At 46.7% G+C, this 16,085-nt stretch overlaps 1 protein-coding gene across 1 annotated transcript in view; it reads left to right on the forward strand.

Moving 5' to 3' along the window:
• The first annotated feature begins 12,448 nt into the window (after positions 1 to 12,448).
• EPB41L3 (erythrocyte membrane protein band 4.1 like 3) overlaps positions 12,449 to 16,085 on the forward strand; it is a 277,490-nt gene continuing 273,853 nt past the window's right edge. The window contains exon 1 of the mRNA XM_062201391.1: positions 12,449 to 12,539. The gene's annotated coding sequence lies outside the window, so the exon portion shown is untranslated. The remainder of the gene's footprint in view (positions 12,540 to 16,085) is intronic.

Consider the following 16,085-nt stretch of genomic DNA (forward strand, 5'->3'; position numbering starts at 1 on the left):
TCCTACTTATTCTATGAGATAATCAGTGTAGCTCCCCATTTATGAAGGAACTGACATTCAGAGACATTAGCGGAGACCACACAGCTAGTAGAGGGACAGGACTAGGAAAAAATTTAGAAGGCATTTCAAGAAATGATAACTTCATTTGACTTTTGCTTCACATTTTGAAATTTTTAACAGCAGCATAGCTGTCTCGGGAAGAAAAGACTTATGCTGAGAAGGCAAGTTTCTGGGTTGTGCGTCAGTGGGCACAGGCTGCCAGCTGTGGGTTTTGCTAGTCTTTGGGTTTGTAATGATGGCTCCTTTGAGAAAACCTAGACAGGATTTCCTTTCAAAAGATGTTTACTGCATAAACCATATAACTGTTTTTGCACAGTTCAAAATCCATCTTGTAGACTACACACTAATTTAAGAAAAATAACCCTCTTTTCAATCATCTCTTGATCCCATTAAGGATGTGTTGAAAATCTTTAAAAATTATAATCCCTAAAATTTTTGTCAAAGCTATATCTTTCATTCAACTCACAGAACTCTGTTGAAATAACTATCTGGATGTTTTGGGGGATTTATAGAAAATACAAAGAACTAATTTTTCAATTTCAAATGTAAATGCCTGGATTTTATGTGTTGTCACCAAGCACAGTCATTAAATAATTGGAGGACAGGCCTCAGTGAAACTTGCTTTCTAAACAGTTCTCAAATGTGCACCCAGAGTCTTGTAAAGTATGCAGAATAAGGTACATTAAAAATATGATGACTAATCAATGCTGAACATTTGTCCAATGTGTATGAGTTTCCATTTCATGTTGTATAAATGTTTTCTAAGGACTTGTGGCTTATAAAAGAACAAGTTCAATCTAGGGCCTTAGTAATACAAGAAAAGACTTTATGTCCCTTGTGAGCTGAGTAGTTGCCATACAAAAAGAAGGTACTAGAATTCAAATATCTTGAGTTCTTTTCTGGGGCTGATGCTGTGGTGTAGTGGGCTAAGTCTCTGCCTGCAGCACCAGCATCCCACATGGGTGCCAGTTCATGTCCCAGCTGCTCCTCTTTTGATCCAGCTCTCTGCTTATGGCCTGGGAAAGCAGTGGAAGATGGCCCAAGTGCTTGGGCCCTTCACCTGCTTAGGAGACCTGAAAGAAGCTTCTGTCTCCTGGCTTTGGATTGGCTCAGCTCTGGCCGTTGCAGATATTTGGAGAATTAAGCAGCAGATGGAAGACCTTTCTCTGTGTCTTTCCCTCTCTGTCTGAACTCTACCTCTCAGAATAAACAAATAACCTTAGAAAAAGAGTTCTTCCTGCTCCAAGAGACTTCTTTTCTACAAGAGACTATAAGGATATTTCAAAAAGTTTGTGGAAAAGTAGAATTGAAATATGTTTATTTTGGTGCAAAAAAGTTGAAATCCATGCACAGTTTTTCATGAAGTTTTTGAAGTCCCCTTATATGTCTAAAATATTTTCAAGAATACATAATCTTAAAAGACTATGTTTGAAAATATTTTTAGGGCTTCCAATTTTTATAGCTCAATGGAGTATTATTTTGTCATTTGGTCTGATAAATGCTCATTGACACCTAACAGTACCTCAAACTACTTATTTTACTCCATATTCATCAAACACATAGTCTTTTTGATCATCTTTTCCTATACTCTGCCTTTTTTATAAAAAAATTATTTAAGTCACACCAGTTTCATGTATTCCATATATACAGATTTAGGAACATAGTAATACTTCCTACCCTATCCTCCCTCCCACTCATGCTTTAATCCTTCTTCCTCCTCCCTCTCACATTCCCATTCTTAATTTTTACAAAGATCTATTTTCAGTTTACTTAACAATACTATAATTAACCCTACACTAAGTAAAAGAGTTCAACAAATAGCATTAAAGGGAAAAAAATGTTCCTCAATGGAAGAGACAGGGCTGTAAACATTCATCAAATCTCATAATGTGCTTTTCACTCCAATACATTACATTTTAGGTACTCTACTAGTTACTTCTCATCAGGGAAAACACATGATATCTATCTTTTTGGGACTGGCTTACTTCACTAAGTATAATGTTTTTCAGTTGTGTCCATCTTGTTGCAAAAGACAGGATTTCAGTTTTGTTTTTTTTTTTTACAGCTGAGTAGTACTCCATAGTGTATATATACTATAATTTCTTTATCCAGTCAATTGTTGATAGACATCTGGGTTGATTCTATATCTTAGCTATTATGAATTGTGCTACAATGAGTATGGGGGTACAGATACTAAGACGCTGATTTCTTTTGGTTTGGGTAAATTCCCAGGAGCAGGATGGCTCGGTCATATGGTAGATCTATATTCAGATTTCTGAGCTATCTCTATATTGTCTTCCATAGTGGCTACAACAGTTTACATTGCCACCAACAGTGGATTAGAGTACCTTTAACCCCACACCCTCACCAGCATCTGTTGTTCATTGATTTCTGTATGTGAGCCATTCTAACTGGAGTGAAGTGAAACCTCATTGTGGTTTTGATTTGCATTTATCTGATGGCTAGTGATCCTGATCGTTTTTTCATGTGTCTGTTGGCCATTTGAATTTTCTCTCTTGAAAAATGCCTGTTCAAGTCTTTTGCCCATTTCTTAACTGGATTGTTTTGTGGCTGTTGAATTTCTTGAGCTCTTTATAGATTCTTGAAGTTAACCCTTTATCAGTTGCATAGTTTTGCAAATATTTCCTCCTATTCTGTCAGTTGCCTCTTTACTTTGCTGAGTGTTTCCTTTGCAGTACAGAAGCTTCTCAGATTGATGTCATTCCATTTGTCAATTTTGGCTTTGATTATCTGTGCTTCTGGGGTCTTTTCCAAGAAGTCTTTGCCTATGCCAATGTATTGCAGAGTTTCCCCAATGTTCTCTAGTATTTTGATGTTACCAGGTCATAGATTTAGGTCTTGATCCATTTTGAGTGGGTTTTTGTGTAAGATGTAAGGTATGGGTTTAGTTTCATACTTCTGAATTTGGAGATCCACTTTCCGCAGAACAATTTTTTAAAGAGACTGTCCTTGATGCAGGGGTTGATTTTAGCTCCTCTGTCAAAGATAAATTGGTTGTAGATGCATGGATTGATTTCTGGAGTTTGTATTCTGTTACATTGGTCTACACATCAGTTTTTGTGCCAGTATCGGGCTGTTTTGATTATAACTTCCCTATAGAATGCCTTGAAATTAGGTATTGTAAAGCCTCTAGCTTTGTTTTTGTTATATAAGATTGCTTTAGCTATTTGAGTTCTCTTGGATCACACTGAATTTGTAAATAGCTTTTGGTAGTTTGAACATTTTGATTATGTTGATTATTCCAAATCATGTACATGGAAGATTTTTTCCCACTTTTTAATGTCTTCTTCTATTTCTTTCTTTTGTGTTTTGTAATTTTCATTGTAGAAATTTTTGATGTCATTGGGTAAATTTATTCCAAAATATTTAATTCTTTTTGGAGCTATTGTGAATGGGACTGATCTTTTATTTTTAAATATTTATTTATTTATGTATTTGAAAGCAGAGTTACAGAGCAGCAGAGGGAGAGAGAGCAAGAGAGAGAGAGGTCTTCCATCTGCTGGTTCACTCCCCAAGTGACTGTAACAGCCAAAGATGAGTTGATTCAAAGCCAGAAGCCAGGAGCCTCTTCAAGGTCTGCCATGTGGGTGCAGGGACCCGAGGACCTGGGCTGTCCTCCACTGCTTTCCCAGGCCATATCAGAGAGCAGGATTGGAAATAGAGCAACCAGGACTTGAACCTGTGTCCATATGGGATGCCGGCACTGTAGGTGGTGGCTTTACCTGCTACACCTTAGCGCAGGCCCTGGACTGGTTTTAAAAGTTCTTTCTCAGTTATGGCATTGTCTGTGTATACAAAGGCTATTGATTTTTGTGTGTTGATTTTATATGCTGCCACTTTACCAAGCTCTTTCATGAGCTCCAGTAGTCTCTCAGTGAAGTCTTTGTGTCCCCTCTATACAGAATCATGTCAACTGCAATTAGGGATAATTTGATTTTCTCCTTTCTGATTTGTATCCCTTTGATTTCTTTTTCTTACCTACTGGCTCTGGCTAAAACTTCCAGGACTATACTAAGTAGCAGTGGTGAGAATGGGCATCCTTGTCTGGTTCTGGATCTTAAGGGGAATGCTTACCATTTTCCCCCACTCAATAGGAGGCTGACAGTGGGTTTTTCATAAATTGTCTTGATTGTGTTGAGGAATATTCCTTTTATGCCAAATTTGCTTAATGTTTTCATCATGAAAGGAAGTTGTGTTTTATCAAATACTTTCTATGCATCTATTGAGATAACCAGATGGTTTTTGTTCTTCAGTTTGTTAAGGTGATATATCATACTTACTGATTTGAGAGTGTTGAACCATCCCTCCATACCAGGAATAAATCCTACTTGATCTGGGTGAATGATATTTCTGATGTGTTGCTGGATTCTGTTAGCTAATATTTTGTTGAGGATTTTTGCATCTACGCTCATCAGGGATATTGATCTATAGTTCTCTGTTCTCTTTCTCTATTGTGTCTTTCTGGTTTAGGAATTAAGGTGATGCAGGCTTCATAGAAGGAGTTTGGGAGAATTCCCTCCCTTTCAATTGTGTACTCTGTGTTTAATGTACATAGGGTTCTTCTTTATGAAACCTTTCAGGTTAACACAATTTGTTTTCAATTCCTTAACCACTTAGCAAGTAAACATTGTCTGTTGTTAGTTTGAAATATATCTGTGTGTTTCTGTAATATCATACATTCATTTGATCAATGTTTATTGAGTGTCTGTTTTACACCAGGCTCTGGTATAGCCACAGAAGATTTAACAATAAAGAAAAACAGACTAAAATATCCCTTTTTATGCAGTTTATATTCAATGTAGGGAGAACAGCAGGCTGCAGAGTGTAACTAGACTAGGACATGATACTCATCTCTTCGTATCCAAGAAGATTGGCTCTAAGAACCCTATTGGATACTAAAACCCTCATATGTTCAAGTCTCACATAAAACAGCTAGGTCAGATATCTGGCACAGTCGTTATGACAGCATTTCGGATGCCTGCCTCCCATATCAGAGTTCTTGGGTTAGAGCCTGGCTCAGCTCTTGATTCTAGCTTCTTGCTAATGTGCACCCTGGTAGGCAGCAGGCAATGACTCAAGTACTTGTATTCTTTCTTCCTGTGTGTGCAATTCAGGTTGAGATCCGGCTCCTAGCTTTGGCCTGCCTGGCACTGTTTCTTGTGGACATTTGGTGAGTGAACCAGCAGATGGGGGAGACCTCTGTTTTTCCCTTTCAAATAACATGTAAATACATAAATTTAAAATGGTATAGTATTTAGCCTATGCACAAACTCCTGAATACTTTAAACCATCTCTAAATTACTTTCATAGGTAATAAAATGTAAATACTATATAAGTAGCTGTTATACTGTATTGTTTAGGAAATCATGGCAAGAAAACAAATCTGCACATGTTCAGTACAGATGAAAATTTTTCCCAAATGCTATTTATCTGTGATTATTTGAATCCAAGGATGTGGAAGCCCCAGACAGCAAGGACTGGCCATATATAGGATGTTGATCATAATGCCAGCTACAGGGAGAAGTGAATCAGGTAAGGGACAGAAGGTGAGTTAGAAGGAAGGAGTGCAATTTCAAATACAGGGCCCAGGGAACAGTTCACAGAAGAAGACACATTGGAGCAGAGGCCTGGGGGTGGGGAGGGAGGGAGTTATGAGACTGCCTGGGGGAAGTATTCCATGTAGCAGGCAGAGTCTGAAAGGGAGTGCATAAGGTGGAGAGCAGCAGGAGACAAGATGAAGGAAGCATTGTGGCAGAAGAGGCAGATCTGTTAGGACTGAGGCTTTTTAACTGGAAACGGAAAAGCCATTGAGCAAGGGAGAGAAATGACATGACATATTTTGAAAGTATTATTGAGGCTGCTGAGGTGACAATAGTCTTCAGGACAGCAAGGAGGGGCTGGTGCAGGGGATGGTCAGGAGGTTATTATAACAGTAACACAGGAGGTGCTGCTGACGTGAACCTGGGCAGTCAGACTGGGGAGCTTGTGGGAAACGGTTGAATTCTTGGCTTGTTTGAAGGTAGAGCAATCAGAATTCACTACAGATTTGGTATTAGATGTGAGATAAAGACTGTTATCAAGGATGACTTCAGGATTTTGACTTGCACAACTTCACAGATAGAAAAGTCACTTTACTGACTGGATATGGTTGGGAGATGGGGAAGCTGCAGCAGGGCCAAGAACAAGGCAACCTATTGAAAAGGCTGTAGGGGAGCCAGAGGCCCAGGAAGTGGGGGGTGGGGTGGGCAAGGAGGCAGCAGCCAGGGCAAGAGTAAGGATGTATACAACATGATCAGAAGATTGTCACATAAGGCCAGATGGGGCCAGTAAGTCACTACGCTGAGGACAATGGGGTTCAGGCTTCTCTCTGTCAGAGAAGAGATTTGCACATATAAAAAGGGGAAGGCTGGGAAGGATCCTGATGTATTATTGGCTTAGAATTGGGGGAATTGGTGCGAATTCATGATATAGATATAGACAGAAAGGTGTAGATAAATATTTATAAATGGATATTTAATTATACAGATACATAACTACAAACACACATAGGAAAAATATAAATGTGTATGTGTGTGAACCTGTACCATTTGTTTCCCAGCTCTGTCCACTGAGAGGGCCTAGAGGTTATGACATCTCAGTGGCATTAAGCACAAAAGTGCCCAGATCTTCTTCCTAAACACCATCCACCACAAGAAGAACCACAGCTCTTTGGAGAGTGGGTTGACTCCAGGACAGAGGCAGGGAAAGCTCACACAGAGCAGATGACACATCCCAATGTGTCAGAAAGAAAAAGTGTAATCAAGGAATAATGGGGCTATGTCAGAAGGACCTCAGAGCCAGTTGGAAAGATACCCACTGGCAAGATCTGAGAAAACGTGGGCATCAAAATAAATGAGAGTAACAGAATACAACTCATTAGGTGGAAAAGGAACTCATGAGCTTATACTGAAATAAGTAAATAAATTTGGGAGCTAGGAGAATGCCAACTAATAAGTGCAAAAGAAATGACTTCATGGGCAGTTGCCATTCAGCAACTATCACCTAGGTGGATGAGTCAGGCAGAATCATCAATGTCCAGTAAGACTGGCTGAGTGAAGGTTAAATGAGAGAGAGAATATTGGTGACCCTCAGAGTGTACCAGGCAAATTTTTACTGATACAGAGGGGAAGTGTTGACTTTACAGTGGAACATCCCAGCATCCACCAACGTTAGCATCACAATGGAGGCACTGGTAAACATCATATGCCTCCTAGTGCAGTGCAACTGTCAAGAACATAGTATCTTGTCTTTGATATCCCTGACAAGAATACATGACCTGGATGAGATGTGAAGCTACATCAGATGTAACCAAGTCCCAGGACAGCCTACTAGATGAAAGTCACGTGCTTTTTAAAGCCATTGAGGTTCTGAGAGATGGGGAAAGACTGAAAAGTGGCAACAGATTAAAAGATAATAAAGACACATGACAATTAACTGAAATTGTGATCCTGTATTGAGTTCTGAACCAGAAAGGAAAAGAAATTTTTAGGAAAAGTTGGTGAATTTTTTTTTTTAAGTTGGTGAAATTTGAATGGATTCTAAGGACTTGGTGATGGGATTATCTCAGAGTTGCACTGTTGCTTATGGAAGAGAATCTTGGCTTGGTGGAAATGGATAGAGTACCTAACAGGATGGAGCGTTATGTTTGCACTTGCTGTTAAACACTTCAGAAAAAGAATATTGACTGTGATTATCTACTTATCTATATATAGAGAGATATGCAATGTAAAATAAACACAGTTAGGATAGCTAGGAGAGAAGGACATGGGATTTCTTTTGTACCATTTTCCTCTATTTTTGTATGTTTGAAATAAGTCACTTAAAAAGGAACTTCATTGGTTGTTTAGTCTAATCTATCCTTATTTATTTATTTATTTATTTGAGAGGCAGAGTTACAGACAGCAAGAGGAAAAGACAGAGAGACAGGTCTTCCATCTGTTGGTTCACTCACCAAACGGCCACAACGGCCTGAGCTGAGCTGATCTGAATCCATGAGCCAGGTGACTCTCCGGGGTCTCCCATGTGAGTACAGGGGCCTGAGCACTTAGGCCATCCTCTCTGCTTTCCCAGGCCATAAGCAGAGAGCTGGATCAGAAGAGGGTCAGCCGGGACATGAGCAAGTGCCTATATGGGATTCAGGCGCCACAGGCAGAGGCTTAGCCTCCTACGCCACAGCGCCGGCCCCTAATTCTATCCTTTTACACAAAAGGAAACACTGAAGGATTAAACAAGAACCCCAATGTCGGGAACAAACAGTAACATGTGAAAAAGATATGAGTTTTAGTTAACACTCAATGAATATGAAGAGTGTGACTGCCCATTCAAATGGGTACAAAAGCACAGGCCTGGGTGCAGCAGTTTCTAGAACAAAAGTGTTTTGCTGGGAAGACTGGTTGTGAGCATTGTACTCATATTTTAAGGAGGTCAGAGGCAACTTGAAGGGTAAGAGACGGCGAAAGATTGTGAAAGCAAGTCATAGAGGGAGGGGCCAAAGGGACAAGCCATGTTTAGCCTCAACAGAAGAAGACACACCGAATATTTGCTATGCACCTTAAACAATTTGGAAGGCTTTTTTGTGAAATGACATTTATACATTTGATGACTGCCATAGAAAGAAACAGAACCAAGCAGTTAAAAAAAAAAGTGTGCCGAGACATATTTCATTCTCCATGTTGGGCGTCTCATCACAGAGACTGCATTGACCATTGAGCAGTTGATAGAACAGTCTACGGCTATATACCAGATGAAAGGCATGTGTTTTTTAAAGCCACAGAGTTTGGGACCAGCATAATGGTGTAGCGGGTAAAGCAGCCATCTGGGATGCCAGCATCCCAAATGAATGCTAGGGTTATTCCACTTCCGATCCAGCTCCCTGCTAATGCACCTGGAAAAATCAGTGGAACATGGCCCAAGTGTTTGGGTCCCTGATACCCACATAGGAGAAACAGGTGAAGCTCTTGGCTCCTGGCTTTGGAGTGGCCCAGCCCTGGCTCTTGTGACCATCTAAGGAGTAAACTAGTGGATGGAAGAGCTCTCTGTCCCTGTCCCTCTCTATAACTCTGACTTTCAAATAAATAAATACTCTTTTTAAAAAAAAAAAGTCACCAAGATCCTGAAAAATGAGGAAGACTGAAAAATGGTAGCAAAGTAAAAGATACTAAAGGTACATGTCAATTAAATGTGATGTGTGGTCCTAAGTTAGATTCTGACCCAGAAAGGAAAAAAATGCAGCAACTATTAGAAGTTATTGGTGATCTTTAAGCCCATTTTCAACATTGTTTATAATAACAGCTACTATTTATTGCATGCTTACTAAATGTGTAGCATCACAGATATAGGCAGCTAATTCTTACTCCAGCCGTAGCAGCTAGGTACCTTATCCTTCTTTCACAAACAAAGAAAATGAACTTTAATGTGTCAATACGTACCTCCAGACATTACACACTGAGGCTTTGGAGCCTGGAGCCGGTCCTACATCTGCTGGCTCAGAAGCCATGTAAGATCTGTTTCTATATGGTTTCTATTTTTTTGTTGTTGTTGTTTATTTGAATGGGAAGGGTGTGGAGAGTGAGAGCTCTCCCATCCACTGGTTCACTCTTCCCATGCGTCAAGTTCAGGGCAAAGCCAGGAGCCAGGCATTCAATCCAGGTCTCCCAGGTGGAATCCAATTACCTGGGCCATCACCCTTGCCTCCCCAGGTGTTCAGAAGCTAGAAGCTGGAGTCAGGAGTTGAAGCTGGGAATCAAATCCAGGCACTCCCAGGTGGGATATGGGCATTTAACTGCTAGGCTAAATGATCACCACTGCTTCTAGACTCCAGGAATAGCTTATCGTTTTTTGTTAGAACTTTGAGCTCTACACAGGGCTCCAGTGTCCACTGATTTCTTCCACTGTCAACAAACTCCAGTTTTCTCTTCCAATTCATTTTCATTCCTCTCCTCTTTGCTACCACATGCTTTCTTGTTCACATGGGTCTTTCAGCTCCTTCTCCAATACTTAGGAAAATAGGCCGGCGCCGTGGCTTAACAGACTAATCCTCCGCCTCGCGGCGCCGGCACACCGGGTTCTAGTCCCGGTCGGGGTGCTGGATTCTATCCCGGTTGCCCCTCTTCCAGGCCAGCTCTCTGCTATGGCCCGGGAAGGCAGTGGAGGATGGCCCAAGTGCTTGGGCCCTGCACCCCATGGGAGACCAGGAGAAGCACCTGGCTCCTGGCTTCAGATCAGCGAGATGTGCTGGCTGCAGCGGCCATTGGAGGGTGAACCAACAGCAAAAAGGAAGACCTTTCTCTCTGTCTCTCTCTCTCTCTCACTATCCACTCTGCCTGTCAAAAAAAATTAATTAAAAAATAAAAAAAAAATACTTAGGAAAATAGTTTGCCCAAGGAAGACTTTCCATCACTTCAGTGCTGGCAACAGTGCCCCCAGAAAGAAACACATCTTGGCCCAGTTGCTATGTGTGCCTAACCCGCTGTCAGCCCCTCGGGTGCATATCCAATTTAATGATCACTACTGCCTTAGCCCCAGGCCACTCCCAGTTTTATCAGGTATTCTGGTTATTGAGTCAACTTGGTTTTAAACTTGAGCAAGACACACCTTCATTCTACTCATTGCTTCACCCAATTCAGATCAAAGTGCAGTTCCCTAAGCAAGCACTTAACTTGGAGTACTGAAATCTCACAAGAAGGAATGTATTGCCCCAGGCCTGCATTACCCAAGTCCTCTGGAGTTTGAAGAAGCTGGAGGCCTAGCTTGCCTCTTTGGAGAGCAATGCAGGTACACACGCACTTGGCTGTAGGAGGGGAAGAAAAGTTTGCTATTAATTTCCAAAGTGGACCCAAGATGATAAAGTTTCAAGAAATAAACTCTTTGCCTTACAATGCAAGGCAGCAGTGCTATAAGTCAGCACTCTGAATTAGCCAGCAACAGTGGGCAGGGGAGTGGCTTCTCCACTGGACTCAGCCAGCTGTCCCCAGGTGCCCTGGTGAAGAGCCACCTCCTCTGACTGACTTCAGTAAAGCCTCTTCCCTCCGCCTCACCCCCCAGAGGAGCCCACAAAACACAGCCAGATGCCGGTTTGCATATGCGCACTCCAGTCTCACTCAGCTGTGCCACTCCTGCACTCTCAAAACAGACATTTCCCTAATGAGCTATAAAATGTGCTATTTGGGCAGTTAATTTTGAAATGTTATTAAACTAATAGGGCACTTGGCCACGCACCTCTTTCGCACAGATACACCCAAGAGTCAGACTTTTCTGGTTGATTGGACGCCTTTCCGGATGTCTGCTTGGCATATTTTATAGCTTCTCTCCTCCAGAAGGCTTCGCAGAGCAGTTTTCCAAAAAAGCACGGCTTCGGGAGCTACAGAGAGGCAGGGTGAAGGGAAGCCGGCGCCGGCATGCCCGGGGTGGGGCCCGAGGGCGCAGTGAATTCCTGTCCGGGTCTCCCGGACAGAGCTGGAAGGAAAAGGAACACAACATCCCCGCTGTTTATTCCAAAGGCCCAGGAGTTGCACCAAGCGCACATCTCCCTCGTATGGGCACCCGCATGAGTTTTCGTGGCCCGGACTCCGAAGAATCCAGCAGGCACATGGCTGAAGCGCCGGGCCTTCAGGCCTGGAAACTGTGGGCACAGTCGGCGTGGCTTAGCTGGGGGCTGGAGCTCGAGGCTGCTCCACTGCAGCAGGTGCGAGAAGACCGCGCACTCCACGCTGCGCTGCACAGCAGTGCTCCATGTTGGGTGAAGCTTACACCAAACAACCCCGGAGCCACTTCCCAGCGCCAGCCCCAGACTCGGCGGCGGCGGCGGCGGCGGCGGCGTGAACTCTCCAGAGATGCCAAACCTTGAATACCAGCGAGAGAAAGCATTGGCTGGGTCCCCGTAAGGCACGCGCAGGGGGCGTTTCTCATGACCCCTCTGTTTCCTCCGGGTCCTACGCACACAGAAGCGTGTGTCAGATTCTTGTCTGTCTACAAGTCCGGGGAGGCCCTGCAAGGAGACCCGCACTTCGCCAGCGCGCTGCTCAGAGGCGGGCGTAGGGCGGGGCCAAGCGCGGGCACCGCCCCCGGGCGCGGAGCTCAGCCAATGAGCGCACGCGGAGGGCGGGCCGGCGCGGGCTGAGCGGCGCGGGCTGTCACAGGCGCCCGACGCGCGCTGCAGGTGGCAACTTGGAGGTGCCACCGCCGCCGCTGCGGGAGGAGCCCGGGTCTGGCGGCCCCTTCCAGCCTCCGGGAGCCCTTTCCCGCCGCCGAGCCTGGGACCCGACCCGGGAGTACCGGAAGGAAAGCGCCACTGCGCAGGGACCTGTGAGCAGCTCTACCTCTCTCCGTCCTTGCGCTACTTTTTTCACCGAGCAAGGTTGTGCCTGGGGGCTGGGAACAGGATCCACGAGGAGCCCGACTGGAAGCCTCCAGCGACCCAGGTGAGCGCCTTTCCTTCCCCAGTGCCCTGTCCTTCCGGGCAGCCAGGCGCAGGCTGGGAGCCCCGGCTCGCCCCGTGGGCAGGGGCTGGGGCGCGGGCGCCTGCCCTTGGCTCGAGGTCGATGGGAGACAGCTAAGAAGGGGCGAGGCTGGCCCGCTGTGGGGGCTGCCTGCCTGGGTCCTCCTGCAATTGGCAAGGACTCCCGGGTGGGCGCCCCACGGCTAGGGACGGGCAGAGAGGCGCTTTGAGGGGCCAGAGGGCTTGTGCGAGGGCTTCAGATGGCCGGGATCGCTCCGCTGGGCGCCGCGCAGGAGCCGCAGCGGGAGCCGGGCGCGGCGCCTCTGCGAACCCCAGAGCCAGCGCGCCCAGCTGGGCGAGCGCACGAATCTCCCGTCCCTGCGAGCTAGAGGCGCTGGAGGACGTCATCCCTCTCCGCTCCGGCAACGCCTCCTCCGCCTCTCTCGCCTCCACCCCTCGGCGCCCGCCGCTTAGCCTATTCGGAGGTTCCTTGGTTTTCCCAACGCGCGCGCGGTGGCTGCTGCTGTCACTCCCCTCCCCGCCCTCGTCGGAGTTGGAGCGCCCTGGGGTCCGGCTCCCGGGGCCCGGCCCCCTAGTTGTGCGCTGGCGTTGAGTGCGGCCGGCCAGTTCTCTGCGCCGAGGGCGGGAGGTGAGCGCGGGCTCGCTCTCCAGTGCTCCGGTCTCGCTCCCCGCCCCGCACCCATCAGCTCGGACCATTTGCCCACAGAGAGGGGAATTTTAGAAGCCAGACCTCGCTCGCCCTAGGGGGATGGGAAGGCGTCCTAGGGAAGGTGCGAGCCTTGGAGAGGAAGCCAGAACCTCCGCCTCCATCTCTGTTCCAGGCTCTGCCTCGAAGTGGACAGTGGCTCTGACCTCCGCTTTGCAGCTCGCGGCGTGGGGGGCGCTGGCGGCGGAGTGTGTGTCTCTTGTGCGTGTGTGTGTGTGTGCGTGTGTGTGTGCGCGCGCGCAATCCTTTGGGAGGCAGAGGCGCAGGAGCCCGCGCCCCGTGGCCCGCGGAGCCTCAAGGCCCTGCACCCCTGGCAGCCGGCGGCGCGCGGCGGCACCTCAGCAACTCTGCGCGGCTGGCTTCTCTCCTCCAGCTCCAGCGCCTGGTTCCCTTCACGGAGGCGCGTCCCAAGCTGAAAATCGTCAGGCTAGGGGTGCGGGTGGGGAGACCCAGGCATTCTCTAGGCGAATGAGGCTATTTTTCACAATCCAGGGGAGCGCCCCGCACCAGGCATCCCATCTTCCCGCGGCTGGGCTGTGAGGTCCTTGGCTGGAGGCTGGCGGAGGCGGGCCCGCGTCCGTCAGCCGGGAAGTTGGGGGCTGCGGAGCCTCTAAACTCCCTGTGGCGCGTCCTGCGCGGAAGCGGGAGCTGCGGGCCGTCAGGGCGCCGGAGGCGGGGGGCGGCTGCCGAGCTGCGGGAGGGCGCGCTCCAGGCGCAGAGAGCCGGGGGGCTGCGGCCGGGGCGGGAGGGCGTGCCGGGGGCTGCGGCGGGCTCGGGGTACCTGAGTTGCGCTGGAAGTTGCGATTCGGGCCGGCACGGCGGGGACCGCCCTCTCGCCGCGGCTGCGGCGGCAGAAGCAGCAGTCGCGGAGCGCGTTCGGCCGCCGCCTCGGCCCGCCCGCCGCGGCTTTCGCTTTTCCTTCTGCAGAAGTGGAGCCGCCGCCTGGGCTGGCGCTGGCCGGTTCCCTGAGCTAGGAAAGCCTGAGGCGCTGGCGGCAAAATCCTCCAAAAGACGCGGAAAAGAAAACAAACGCTGGCATCCAGCGGGTAGCGCAGGGGTGAGCAGGATCCTTGAGGCAAGGTGGGGCTCACCCAACCCATCCAAGAGGGCCTGCCCCGGCCTGTGGCGCTGTCCCGCGGGGACCTGCTGTTAGGATAGCCTCCCTCCTCCCTGCCTCCTTCCGGCTGCCTGACTACTCTCGGGTAATTCCCGCTGAAGTGCACTGGATTAAAGCTGGGCCGAAATCCACGAAATGAACGAAAGTAGAAACGACTGTAAATCCCAGATCTAATTGCGGTTTAAATCTAAATTCCATTTGATTGGAAACAGACTCTAATCTGGTAGAGCAGGAGCTGCGTGGGGACCCCTAGATAGCATTTCTCATGATGGTTACTGAAGATATGCCCAAACCAGGCTGGAACTAGGCTGCCTACGGAGGTGGGGGGGCTGGGGGGAGCGGGGAGGCGTGCCAGTGCACCTGCCTTTACCTGCAATTCACAACAGAGAAAGATTCAAGTTCAGATTGTTTCTGAAATGACCTTGGGGCCTCCGTGTTCACCTTCTCCTACTGGCTGTGGGCATTCCTCAGTTGGATCCATTACAGTTCCCACTTAGGTGGCACCAGGGTTTAAAGATCCTCTCTTGTAACTTTAGTGTCCAAAGTCGACTTTCAAATTGAGTTCTTAGAACCTGTAGTAACCTTAGGAAAACAGTCCCGGTACTGAGAAGCAGGGTTGCAAAATCAAAATTGTATACCCAGCCCTTGGCCTCTCAATCCCAATAATGGAGATACCTTCCTCCATTGAATGTGGGCCATAGAGGGCAGGAGTCTGTTTTTTTCAACCTTTTATCCCACGAGTCTGGCACATGATAGGTGTACTGGTGATGATAAAAAAAAAAAAAAGCCTGAAAATTTATTGAATAATTTCTAGGATCAGTCTTTATTAAATTTAAAACATTAAACTAATTATAGTAGACATTCTGAGAACTAGTATGCATTGTTTAATAGCATGTATTTTTAAATGCATTAGGATTACTGAAATCACTCTACAATAAGAAGGCATTTGAAGTATTAGGGAATGTAGAAATAATAGCACAATGGAGTTCCATGGTTAATGTTCCCCTATAAATAACCTTTGGTTGAATATCTCCAGAAATGGGAATCTCATTATTTTCAGAAATCTTTTTTAATGATCTGTTTATTTTTATTTATGACAGAGAGGGGGAGAGATAAGAGAGAGAGATCTTCCATCTGCAGGTTCATTCCCCCAAAAAATGCTCACAACAGCCAGGGGTAGCCAGGCTGAAGCCAGGAGCCTGGAACTCAAGCTGAGTTTCCTGTGTGGGACCCAAGTAGTTGAGCCATTACCTGTTTACCTGCTGTCTCCCAGGGTGCACATTAGCAGGAAGCTGGAATGGAGAGCAGAGCTTGGACTTGAACCCTGGCATTTTGATATGAGAGGTGGGCTTCTTAACTGCTGTACCAGATGGCTGCCCTTTTTTCAAAAATCTTCTACTGTATTTTAGATAAATTCACTCTTGAAATGCTAAGAACACAAGGATGTACATGGTGCAGTCTCTGCCCACGTGAAGCTCACGTTCTAGTTGGTGGACCAAAAAGGAAGGCCACTTTATGATCTGGGTGCCATTGTCCAGATGGGTGAGAAAGTCAAGGACCCCAGCAAAATAGTCCACGCTTTGAGCAACAGCAGCAAGGGACACTTCCCTAAGGATGGGTCCTGTGGTTTGGATTTGGGGAGAGAGTTCTGGAGGATTAAAGTCAGCCTGCATAATGATTCCTCC

This window comes from Lepus europaeus, chromosome 9 (genome assembly GCF_033115175.1).
Source record: "Lepus europaeus isolate LE1 chromosome 9, mLepTim1.pri, whole genome shotgun sequence".
Classification (NCBI taxonomy): domain Eukaryota; kingdom Metazoa; phylum Chordata; class Mammalia; order Lagomorpha; family Leporidae; genus Lepus; species Lepus europaeus.